The sequence below is a fragment of the Glycine soja genome, chromosome 4, assembly GCF_004193775.1.
Source record: "Glycine soja cultivar W05 chromosome 4, ASM419377v2, whole genome shotgun sequence".
NCBI lineage: Eukaryota > Viridiplantae > Streptophyta > Magnoliopsida > Fabales > Fabaceae > Glycine > Glycine soja.
The window spans coordinates 31,567,128-31,579,797 of record NC_041005.1 but is presented as its reverse complement, the minus strand read 5'-3'; the positions used below and the strand labels follow the sequence as shown (position 1 = coordinate 31,579,797).

Here is a 12,670-nt window from a genome sequence, read left to right as displayed (position 1 = left end):
GTTTTGCTGTGAAGATTGTGCTTGAAAACAGAGTAGTAGTAGAAATCAGCTTGCGGAAAAACAGAGTAGTAGTAGAAATCAATTAGAGACGGATTTTAGCGACCACCCATGCTGAATTAATTGGGATTTTTTGTTTTAGTAGCTAGGGTTGTTATTTTTGGCTGAATTTTTTTTGTGGTAACTTCTTTTAATCCATATTTTGTGGGAAAAATAGCTAGAGCCTTTAGTTTGGTCAGATTTGAAAGTTCCAAAAAACTAGCAAATTTTGTGTTTGTCAAAACTTCAAACGGCCATAACTTTTGCTCCGGCTGAGGTCTCCATCATCCAAAAAAAGCGATTCTGTCAAAAGTTTTTTATTTTTCAAGTTTTATTCACTTATTTTTCTTAACCTACCAATTTTAGCTTTCATAGTTAGACTTTGAATTTTTGTCTGAAATTTTTTGTGCTATCTTCTCATCATTTTATAAGGTTGCTCACAAAATTTCAAGTCATTTGGATATCATTTGAGGGTTGCTGTAGTTCAAACCTACACCTTTATTTACATGACAAGGCAACTAGTTGTGTGCATGCTGAATGTAGTGTATGACTAGAGGCAATCCATCTGACTTACAACCCTTTGATCCTGAGATAGATAGGACATTTCATAGATTAGTTAGGCATCATTTTATACCTTTTGATCATTCTGAGCATTCCATAACTGGTGAATTTGTGCATTCTGTTATTGGTGATTTTGAACATCCTGATCTTGAGCATTATAATTTTGAGCATTCTGATTCTGAGCATTCTGATTTTGCACATTCTGAGAACATGGCACAACCTCCACCTCGTGAGAGGACTCTAAGGGAAATGGCTGCACCTGATTTCACCTATGAAAGCTTGTGCATCCAATACCCTGATGAGGATGTCCCATATGTTCTTAAGACTGGACTGATTCATTTGCTTCCAAAGTTTCATGGCCTTGCAGGTGAAGACCCGCACAAACATTTGAAAGAATTTCACATTGTCGGCTCCACCATGAAACCCCCAGATGTCCAAGAGGATCACATATTTCTGAAGGCTTTTCCTCATTCATTAGAGGGAGTGGCAAAGGACTGGCTGTATTACCTTGCTCCAAGGTCCATCACGAGCTGGGATGACCTTAAGAGAGTATTCTTTAGAAAAAAATTTCCCTGCTTCCAGGACCACAGCCATCAGGAAGGATATCTCAGGTATTAGACAACTCAGTGGAGAGAGCCTGTATGAGTACTGGGAGAGATTTAAGAAACTATGTGCCAGTTGCCCCCACCATCAGATTTCAGAACAACTTCTTCTCCAATATTTTTATGAAGGACTTAGTAATATGGAGAGAAGTATGATAGATGCTGCCAGTGGTGGAGCCCTTGGAGACATGACTCCTGCTGAAGCCAGAAATTTAATTGAGAAGATGGCCTCCAACTCCCAGCAGTTTAGCGCCAGAAATGATGCCATAGTCATTAGAGGAGTGCATGAGGTAGCTACAAACCCATCTGCATCATCTGAAACTAAGAAGCTTGAAGGCAAACTGGATGCATTGGTCAACTTGGTAACCTAGCTGGCCTTGAATCAGAAATCTATACCTGTCGCAAGGGTTTGTGGTTTGTGCTCCTCTGCTGACCACCATACAGACCTTTGCCCTTCCATGCAGCAACCTAGAGCAATTGAGCAGCCTGAAGCTTATGCTGCAAATATTTACAATAGACCTCCTCAACCTCAGCAGCAAAATCAACCACAGCAGAGCAATTATGACCTTTCCAGCAACAGATACAACCCTAGATGGAGGAATCACCCTAACCTCAGATGGTCCAGCCCTCAGCAACAACAACAGCAGCCTGCTCCTTCCTTCCAAAATGCTGCTGGCCCAAGCAGACCATACATTCCTCCACCAATCCAACAACAGCAACAACCCCAGAAACAGCCAACAATTGAGGCCCCTCCACAACCTTCCCTCGAAGAACTTGTGAGGCAAATGACTATGCAGAACATGCAGTTTCAGCAAGAGACCAGAGCCTCCATTCAGAGCTTAACCAATCAGATGGGACAATTAGCTACTCAATTGAATCAACAACAATCCCAGAATTCTGACAAGCTGCCTTCTCAAGTTGTCCAAAACCCCAAAAATGTCAGTGCCATTTCATTGAGGTCGGGAAAGCAGTGTCAAGGACCTCAACCCGTAGCACCTTCCTCATCTGCAAATGAACCTGCCAAACTTCACTCTATTCCAGAAAAAGGTGATGACAAAAATCTACCTAACAATTTCTGTGTAGGTGAATCTTCTTCCACAGGTAATTCTGATTTGCAGAAGCAGCACATTCCCCCTCTTCCATTCCCTCCAAGAGCAGTTTCCAACAAAAAAATGGAAGAGGCAGAGAAAGAGATCTTGGAAACGTTTAGAAAAGTAGAGGTAAACATACCTCTATTGGATGCAATAAAGCAAATTCCAAGATATGCTAAATTCTTGAAGGAGCTGTGCACTAATAAGCGGAAGCTTAAAGGAAGTGAACGAATTAGCATGGGTAGAAATGTCTCCTCATTGATTGGTAAATCTGTTCCTCAAATTCCTGAAAAATGCAAAGATCCAGGTACATTCAGCATACCTTGTATTATAGGGAATAGTAAGTTTGACAATGCCATGCTAGATTTAGGAGCCTCTGTTAGTGTTATGCCTCTGTCGATTTTTAATTCTCTATCTCTAGGTCCCTTGCAGTCAACTGATGTGGTAATTCATTTAGCTAATAGAAGTGTTGCCTATCCTGTTGGTTTCATAGAAGATGTCTTAGTTAGAGTTGGTGAACTGATTTTCCCTGTTGATTTTTATATCTTGAATATGGAAGATGGATTTTCTCAAGGATCAGTTCCCATCATTCTAGGCAGACCCTTTATGAAAACTGCTAGAACTAAGATAGATGTTTATGCAGGCACACTGTCCATGGAGTTTGGTGATATAACTGTTCATTTTAATATTCTGGATGCTATGAAATACCCATCTGAAGATCTTTATGTATTTCGTGCTGAAATAATTGACCATGTTGTTGATGAATACATGACTGATCTTTATTCTAATCTGTATGCCTCTCACTCTTCATGCATTGAGTCTGAAATTGTACTTGATCATATGTCTGAATTTGATGCTGAGAGTGAATCTGAGAGTGATATTGATTGCATGCCTGGTGGTGGTGTTTTACCTCTTGAGATTGATTTTATAGAGTCAGATAGGACTAACCAAGTTTCAGGAAGTACACATACCTCTGACTTTCTTTATGAGGTAAAGGCTGAGAAACCATCTCCTTCTACCACTGTCCAGCCGACCACACCAGAATTGAAGCCTCTGCCATCAAATTTAAAATACGCTTACTTGGATGATAGCAAGAGTTTTCCAGTGATTATATCTGCCTCCCTTGCTGATGAGCAAGAGGAGAAGTTGTTGTCAGTTCTCAAGAAGCATAAGAAGGCTATAGGCTGGACCCTGGCGGACATTCCTGGTATTAGCCCATCCACATGTATGCATCGAATAAATTTAGAGGATGGAGCTAAACCAGTAAGACAGCCACAGAGAAGACTCAACCCGGTGATTCTTGATGTAGTGAAGAAGGAGATAACCAAGCTTTTGCAAGCTGGAATCATTTATCCTATCTCCGACAGCCAATGGGTGAGTCCCGTCCAGGTAGTCCCGAAAAAGACTGGCCTCACAGTGATCAGAAATGAGAAGGAGGAGCTGATTCCTACTCGGGTGCAGAACAGTTGGAGAGTCTGCATTGACTATAGGAGGTTGAACCAGGTTACCAAAAAGGACCATTTTCCCCTGCCATTCATTGACCAGATGCTTGAACGCCTGGCAGGTAAATCCCACTACTGTTTCCTTGATGGTTTTTCTGGTTATATGCAAATTACTATTGCTCCTGAGGATCAGGAAAAGACCACATTCACCTGCCCCTTCGGCACTTTTGCTTATAGGAGGATGCCTTTCGGCCTGTGCAATGCCCCTGGTACCTTCCAGCGGTGCATGATTAGTATTTTCAGTGATTTTTTAGAAAATTGCATAGAGGTGTTTATGGATGATTTCACTGTAAATGGATCCTCTTTTGATGGTTGTTTGAATAGTTTGGAAAAAGTTTTGAATAGATGCATTGAAACTAACCTTGTTCTAAATTTTGAAAAATGTCATTTTATGGTTGAGCAAGGTATAGTTTTAGGCCACATTATTTCCAATAAGGGCATTGAAGTAGATCCTGCAAAAATTTCTGTTATTTCACAATTGCCTTACCCCTCTTGTGTGCGAGAGGTGCGATCTTTTCTTGGTCATGCAGGATTCTACAGGCGCTTTATAAGGGATTTTAGCAAAGTAGCCCTTCCACTGTCCAACTTGTTGCAAAAGGAGGTGGAGTTTGACTTTAATGACAGATGCAAAGAGGCTTTTGATTGCCTCAAAAGAGCGTTGACTACCACCCCCATCATCCAGGCACCCGATTGGACAGCCCCTTTTGAGCTTATGTGTGATGCATCAAATTATGCATTGGGGGCTGTCCTTGCTCAGCAAATTGATAAATTGCCCAGGGTGATATATTATGCTTTTAGGACTTTAGATGCTGCCCAAGCAAATTATACTACTACTGAGAAAGAGCTTCTAGCCATAGTTTTTGCTCTTGAAAAATTTTGATCTTATTTGCTTGGTACTCGCATTATTGTTTATACTGACCATGCAGCTCTAAAGTACTTGTTGAAGAAGGCTGATTCTAAGCCTAGGTTGATCCGATGGATGCTCTGGCTCCAAGAGTTTGACTTGGAGATCCGTGATAGGAGCGGAGCACAAAATCTAGTTGCTGATCATTTGAGTCGGATCGAACGTGTCTCTGATGCAGATTCACCTATTCGGGATGATTTCCCAGATGATCATTTGTATATATTGTATAGTATTTCTGACTCTCTTTCTACTCCCTAGTTTGCTAACATTGTCAATTATTTAGTTGCCTCTGTTTTTCCTCCCTTAGCATCTAAGGCACAAAAAGATAAGATTAAAAGTGATGCTAAGCATTTTATTTGGGATGACCCCTACTTGTGGAAATTGTGCAGTGATCAGGTCATTAGACGGTGCATTCCAGATCATGAGACTGACTCAGTCCTGTAGTTCTGTCATTCTTCTGCACCGGGAGGTCATCTGGGTGTTCAAAGGACAGCTCGCAAAGTGCTTGATTGTGGTTTTTATTGGCCCACCATCTTTAAAGATGCGTGGAAGATCTGCAGCACTTGTGAGCAGTGTCAGAGAGCAGGAAATACACTTACATGGCGACAACAAATGCCTCAGCAACCTATGCTATTCTGTGAGGTGTTTGATGTCTGGGGTATAGATTTCATGGGTCCTTTTCCTGTCTCTTTTGGTTATGTTTATATTCTCCTTGCAGTTGATTATGTTTCAAAATGGGTGGAAGCCAAGCCCACTAGAACTAATGATGCTAAAGTTGTCGCAGACTTTGTCAGGTTTAATCTGTTTTGCAGGTTTGGAGTACCTAAAGCAATTGTTAGTGATCAAGGAACCCATTTTTGCAACAGGACAATGCATGCCCTGCTTAAAAAGTACGGGGTGGTACACAGGGTATCCACACCATACCACCCCCAGACTAATGGACAGGCAGAAATTTCTAACAGGGAAATCAAGAGAATTCTAGAGAAGATTGTGCAGCCAAGCAGGAAAGATTGGAGTACCAGGCTTGATGATGCTCTCTGGGCACATCGGACTACCTACAAAGCACCCATAGGAATGTCTCCTTATCGGGTTGTCTTTGGAAAGGCATGTCATCTTCCAGTGGAAATTGAGCACAAAGCATACTGGGCAGTGAAGACTTGCAACTTCTCTATGGATCAAGCTGGCGAGGAAAGGAAGTTGCAACTGAGTGAGTTAGATGAAATCCGCCTAGAAGCCTACGAGAATGCCAAGTTCTACAAAGAAAAGACCAAGAAGTTCCATGATAGCATGATAGTTAAAAAAGACTTCATGGTTGGGCAAAAAGTGTTATTTTATAATTCTAGGCTTGGACTCATGAGTGGTAAGTTGAGGTCTAAGTGGATTGGTCCTTTTGTTGTTACTAATGTTTTTCCTTATGGTACAGTTGAGATCAAAAGCGACTCCACAAACAAGAGCTTCAAGGTCAATGGACATCGACTTAAGCCATTCCTCACGAACCCTTCTTTAGTGGACGTAGTGGTGGAAGAGACTTCCTTACTCCACCCTACTCTTCCTCCACCATGACTTAGGGAGTTTTTCTTTTCCTATCTCCTTCTTTGCTTTTATTACCCTTCTCCGATTCTCTTTGATGATTTAATTGTTTTTAATCTTTTAATTGTGCTACATTGAGGACAATGTGTTGTTTAAGTATGGGGGGGGGGGAGTGTTCTTTGGTTTTGCTAGTTTTGTTGGTTTTGTTAATTTGTTAGTTGTGTTAATTTGTTAATGTTGTTAGTTTCGTCGGATTTTCAGTTTAATATTTTGGGTCAATTTCATGTGCACGTACGACTTTGCATGTTTTTCTTTGAATTATAGGATATGTTCAAGAAATGGGTAATTGTTTTGAAAATAAAAGTTCTTGACATTTTGTGACTTGAAATCCTTGATTCTTCTCTACATGTCATGATAGTTTTGAAAGCTCAATTTGAAAGTGATGATTTTACCTTTGTGAGAATTTGAGCCATCCATCATTATAATCATTTGGTGTGTTTTGCCCCATTGATTGCTTGCACAATAGCCTTGGCTTGATTCTTGTTGATGCGTCCTAATTCACATGCATATTTGGAAATGATTAAGGCAATTTTGTTCTTATAAGCTTCTAGCCAAATGGACTTACCTTGAATTAATTCCTTTGATAGCCCTTTTGAGCCTTGTTTCCCTTTCCTTGTTTTGAAGCTCACTACAAGCCTTAAGTGAAAAACCATGATATTACCATATCCTTAAGGAATTTTGGAGCTTTGGAATTGTTTTGGGAATAAGTGTGGGGGGTTTTTGTTTCATTGGACAACTTGTTTTGTTGGCTATGCTTCATGATGTATTTTGGGCCATACTTGATGTACATTGTATATTGGTTAAATGTTGGACATGCTGAATGAAATGTTGTTTCTCAAAGGCTAAAGAGTAAAAAAAAAAAATTCAAAAAAAAAAATTCGAAAAAAAAAATTCGAAAAAAAAAGAAAAAGAAAAGCAATAAAGTTGAGTGAATAAGATCTTAAATGGCACAAGAATGATGAAACTCTTGGTTCTACTCTTCATGTTTAATTTTTATCTTTACTTCTTTTTATTTTTTTCTTAATATGCACTTATTCCCCTTTGCTCCTCTATTCCTTTGGGATTTAGCCACTTATTCCATATTTCTCCATACCTTGTTCTTGGCCCCATTACAACCTTAAAAGACCTTTTGATGCTCATGTGCTTGTGTTTATGGGTTGATTGTCAATTTTAGAATCTTGCCAAGTTTATGTGGTGTTTGCTTTCATGGGTGCTTTGAGGGTAAATAGTAGCCTAGACACTTGAGAGATAGAGTGTATATCTTGTGAGGCTTTATCACTTTTCATTCTTGAGCTGATTAACTATTTTGCCATGATCGGGTTGCTTGGATGATTTTCATGAATGTCTTGACTTTTTGGATCTCCTTATGTTAGATGTTACCCATTCCTTTCATTCCTTGATGTTCATTGAGAAATATGTGAATGTTTTTGTTTGTCTCCCTTTCATATCCTTGGATTTTGTTCTTTGTTTCATTTTGCCCAGGAGTGCAAAAGGCTAAGTATGGGGGGTTTTGATGTGCCATCATTTTCTTCTATTTTCTAAACCCTTTTTGCACCATTTTAATTATTGATTGGTCTTAATTGTCAATTAATTAGGCAGTTTTATTATTTGGGCTCATTTAGCTAATTTGATGTTTTTAATCTAATTTCAGGAATTAATGAAACATTGGGCTTAATCCGGATTTTGGTTGTGGACTTGAAGAGGGCAAATAAAGCAGTGCTTACCTTAGTTAATTTCTAATGAGGAAATTTCGCAATTTTATTTTATGTTGTTCAGTGTTTATTTCATTTTGGGCCAGAGTATTGTAATAGGGCCCAGTGACTTTGAGTGACTTTTTTTAAATAGCTGCCTTGGGATTCGTGCAGGGCATTCTATTCTGCTATGCTATTTTCATTATTCAGAGCTTTGGTTTTAGGTTTTCACGTTTTTCTGTGCCCTTGTTACAGTTTTCGTTCTTAATGCAAATTTCCGTTTTCTGCTTCTAATTACGAGTTCATTCTTGCTTCTTCTTCTACTTTCATTTACGTTTCTGTTCATTTACGTTTCTGTTCATTTACGTTCTTGTTCATTTATGTTTCTGCTTCATGTTTCATTTGCGTTTTCTGTTTGAATCCATGGAAGGCTAGATTTTCTGGTGTTGTTTCCTTTTGAGGACGAAGCCCAACTCTCTTGAGGTTTCGTTTGTAATGTGGTTTCCTGGCAGTTTTCCCTTCACCAGTTATCCCAATTTCGTGAATATTAATCAGTGCACGCTTCGTGTTCGATTAATTGCCTCTGAGCCTAACTTGCGTTCATGCTTAATGGACGAAGGGCTAACTGGTGTATGTGGTGCCTAATCACGTATTGAAAACCCTAAGTTGACTTTCGCTTAGTAAATTGAAATAGGGTTGGATTAAGTGGTTGACTGTTAGGGACGAATTCTCCATAACCCAGGATTAGAGAGTGGCTTCTGAATCAGAGGAAACAACCTGTTTTTAATATTAGTAGTTTCGTATTCCATTTTATTTGTTCTACTCTTTAATTACCAAACAACCAACCCCCCCCCCCCCATCGTTACTGTTACTGCAAGTATATTATGAACATTTGGCTTGTCACTGCTCGTTGGGAAACGACCTAGGATCACTTCCTAGTTACTGCATTTTCATGTTTATTTGATTCGGGTACGGCCTCGATCAGGGGTCATCCCAAATAAAATGCTTAGCATCACTTTTAATTTTATCTTTTTGAGCTTTAGATGCTAAGGGAGGAAAAACAGAAGCAACTAAATAATTGACAATGTTAGCAAACCAGGGAGTAGAAAGAGAATCAGAAATACTATACAATATATACAAATGATTATCCGGGAAATCATCCCGAATGGGTAAATCCTCATCAGACACACGTTCGATCCGACTCAAATGATCAGCAACTAAATTTTGTGCTCCGCTCCTATCACGGATCTCCAAGTCAAACTCTTGGAGCCAGAGCATCCATCGAATCAAACTAGGCTTTGAATCAGCCTAATTTAAAATCACCAAAAAATAAATATATGCATGATTAAAAAATAATCCAAAATTCATATTCAATGAAACATGCCTTATAGAAGTTAGCCACACTCCAAAGACAAAACCAGTGCTTTAAAAACTAGGCTTAGACCAGCCAAGTTCAAAGCCTTGAATCAATTGAAAAAGTAATGAACCCAGAAAAAAACTTATTGACTGCGCTGGTGCAGCCATGCCAGAGGACTGTAGTTTTCCAAAACCAGTCCACCCCTCACACTCAGGAAAAGGACCATTCACCCAACCTGCAGTGGCTAGCTTGTGCCTTGGTCGCATCACAGTGTGCAAGGCAGAGACAATGTAAAGCAAGGCAAAAAGATAGAGCCAAATAGAGAAAATTAGTAATGAGAAATGAATAGGAATTAAAAATGAACCGAACAGTTTTATTAAACAACTAAAAATAGAGGAATTAGTCCTCCTCAAGTTTTCACCCTCAAAGAGTCCCCCTTTTCTTACAAAATATCTCTCTGAATCTTCTCACCTTATTCCCCTAATTATCCAATAGTTACCCTCCTAACTACTTTAACGTTCCCTAACTATTCTTCCCCTTCGTATCCAATAATATCACGCCAATAAAGTCAAACACCTCAAGTTAAATTCTGGAAACTAGAAAAACAATCAGAATATATAGACCCTCCTTAAGTAACCCCTTTCAGTGGCTAGCGTAACCACTTGGTATGCAGCCTAATCCAATGTGCTCCCTGATGAGAAACAATGAAGAAAATCCCAGCACATTCTTGTTGAGATATGGAAATCAACTTCTGAATTGGAGCTTGCGCCAATAACCCTTCTTCTTCATGATTCCTCGCTAATAAAACCAATTTGGTCGCCTATAGGTTAAAAAATTATAGCTAGCTTGCCAGAAGCTCCAGTTCTGCCCCTTCCTATTTTTACCTTCTCTCTGAAATGCATCCATCTCCAAAACAAGTAAATATGTCATGGCTAAAATAGTTTTTCTGCAACCCACACCAATATGCCCACTTCGTGACAATTTTCCACAATTTTAGTCCATATCGCACATGACAACTCTACTTCAACTGCACTGCTATTCACTTTTGGCATGCTCCACCCACTCCAAGATGCAATCCACAACAGAGTCCACTATTTGGACTGTTGACAACTAGGGTATGACCAGTGTACCCATTGAGCTAAACTTCAACTGAATGATTGACTATCAATTTAAAAATGTTCCTAACACAAATATTATGACAAGCCCATAAAAGGAAAATTCTGTAAAACACTAGGCAAACACAGAGATTAAAAGAAAATATAATAAAGTGCAAATAAAAAAATCACTAGCATTTGGCAAGGATTTCCATCTAACTTAAATTAAGAAATTAATACATTTAGAAACTAATAAACATTAAACAACATTGCAGCATATGTATGTTAAAGTTGGTAATAACTGTATCTATGCAATATATTAAGCTTGTCAAAACCCCAAAACAAAACGAAAAAAACGGCAGAGTTACAACTAAAGGTTAAGGTCTCTGTTATGTATAGTCATAGAAAGAGCACAATCATACCTGTCCCTGAAGGATAGCTAAATAGCTATCAAACAAAATCTACAGAAAATGAATCATTCGTTATTCATATTATTATATTGTCCTAAAACTCAAAAAAGATAGAATGAGTAACATTAAACAAAATAATTATAATCACAAGTTACAACAATCATGAGTCGCATGCACTGTGAATTAGCCATCGTCTAAGCGTTTCTATTTCATATTCTTGATTACTAAGGAAAACATACAAGTCTAATCCATGCAACCTAAATACAGCAATTCAAATAGCGGTAATCTAGTGAAAGGGTTAAAAACATATCATATAAAAAATAAACAAGTAATCAGTCAACGAGACACTATTCAATGATCCAATACGTTGCATTCAGGTTCAAAGAAAATACTTAAAATTGAGATACAAAGTCAGAATTTTCTCTTCCTTCACCTGCGCTTCCCTGTTTGAGATCCCAAAGAGTGAGCACAATCTTTGACTCTTTTATACGCAAATATGCAAATTTTCCTACAAGAAAAGTAACTAATAATAAAGTAGGAACAGCATAGCCATTGCCGTTTAATATTACACAGCATAAACTCGATAAAAAATGAGGAAAACCTCTCCCTGCACCACTGCTTACCCTGCGTTAAACAATGATCATGATAAATAAATCAAACTAAACAGAAACTGTCAAGTCCAATCAATATAAGCCAAAACTAAGCTTGCCAGAGAAATTTATAATACCTATGCATGTTAACTCAAATTTAAAATTTAAAACAATAAGTTTTGCTCCCTCTTTGTCACCATCTAACCTTATATGCCAATTACCACGCAAAATCAAACTGAATTCTGCATAAAATTTAACGGCTGAGAAACCAAAACTAACAGGAATTTACAAACAGAAAACAAAGAAACAAACAATCAAGAGTTAGCACCACAAAACCAAAACCAAAAATGAAAGCATTAATTAACCTTGCAAACTGGTACAATCCATTTTGCAAAGAATCTCAGCCAAAAAAACGAACACCTATAGCCAAGCAAGGCCCCGGCAGCTATGCATGCCGCCTCAGCAGCATCAATCTACCCAAATTAGTAAAAACAGCAAAACAAAACCAAACAGTAAACTAATGGATGAATTGAAAAATTAGGCAGTAAAATCATGACTAAGGAGCGAGGAGGAAAATTAGCAACAAATTAAAAGCGACTAATCATGAAACGCAATCGTCACAAACAAGCAAAAAAGAAAAAGCAGGGACGATAGCGGTTTTGCGAAGCTACGTTGCGCGTTGTATCGTTTCTGTTTGAGCCCAAAAACGAAACCTACACTTAATTCGACCTGTCGCGATATTCAATCCGATTTCACAGGAAAAAACACGTCCGGCTAGGTTCAGTACGCTAGCTCTAAATTCAATGGACACAAAATCCTTTCTGTTTCCTTGTTCTGCAATTCCTCTTCTTTGCCACAATTATAAGCGGTTTCACCATGGTGGGACATTGCATTTCTAAAAAGTAATATACTCAAAATGTAAATTTATTTTTTTGTAGAAGTTATTCTTTGCTTTTGTCTCCATACATTTGTATTTAAGAATAATCTATATCTAATTAAAAATATTATGTTCGATTTTTATTTAATTTTTTTTGTGAAAAATATATGATTCTCTTACCTAAAACAAAAAATATTTAAATTAGTATTAAAAAATACAACAATACAAATAATTAAAATATTTAATAACTTTCATAAATAATTTAGAAAGTAATTATAAAAATTACAATTAACTTCACATTAATTTGCGAGAGAAGATTTTGTGAAGCTTGACTCTAAATTAGCTTATAGCTAATAGAATGTCTT

At 38.1% G+C, this 12,670-nt stretch overlaps 1 non-coding gene across 1 annotated transcript; it reads right to left on the bottom strand.

Moving 5' to 3' along the window:
* Positions 1–1,186: 1,186 nt before the first annotated feature.
* LOC114410943 lies at positions 1,187–1,293 on the bottom strand. The gene has a single exon (XR_003666334.1). It is a non-coding gene; the product is annotated as a small nucleolar RNA R71 (small nucleolar RNA).
* Positions 1,294–12,670: the final 11,377 nt, after the last annotated feature.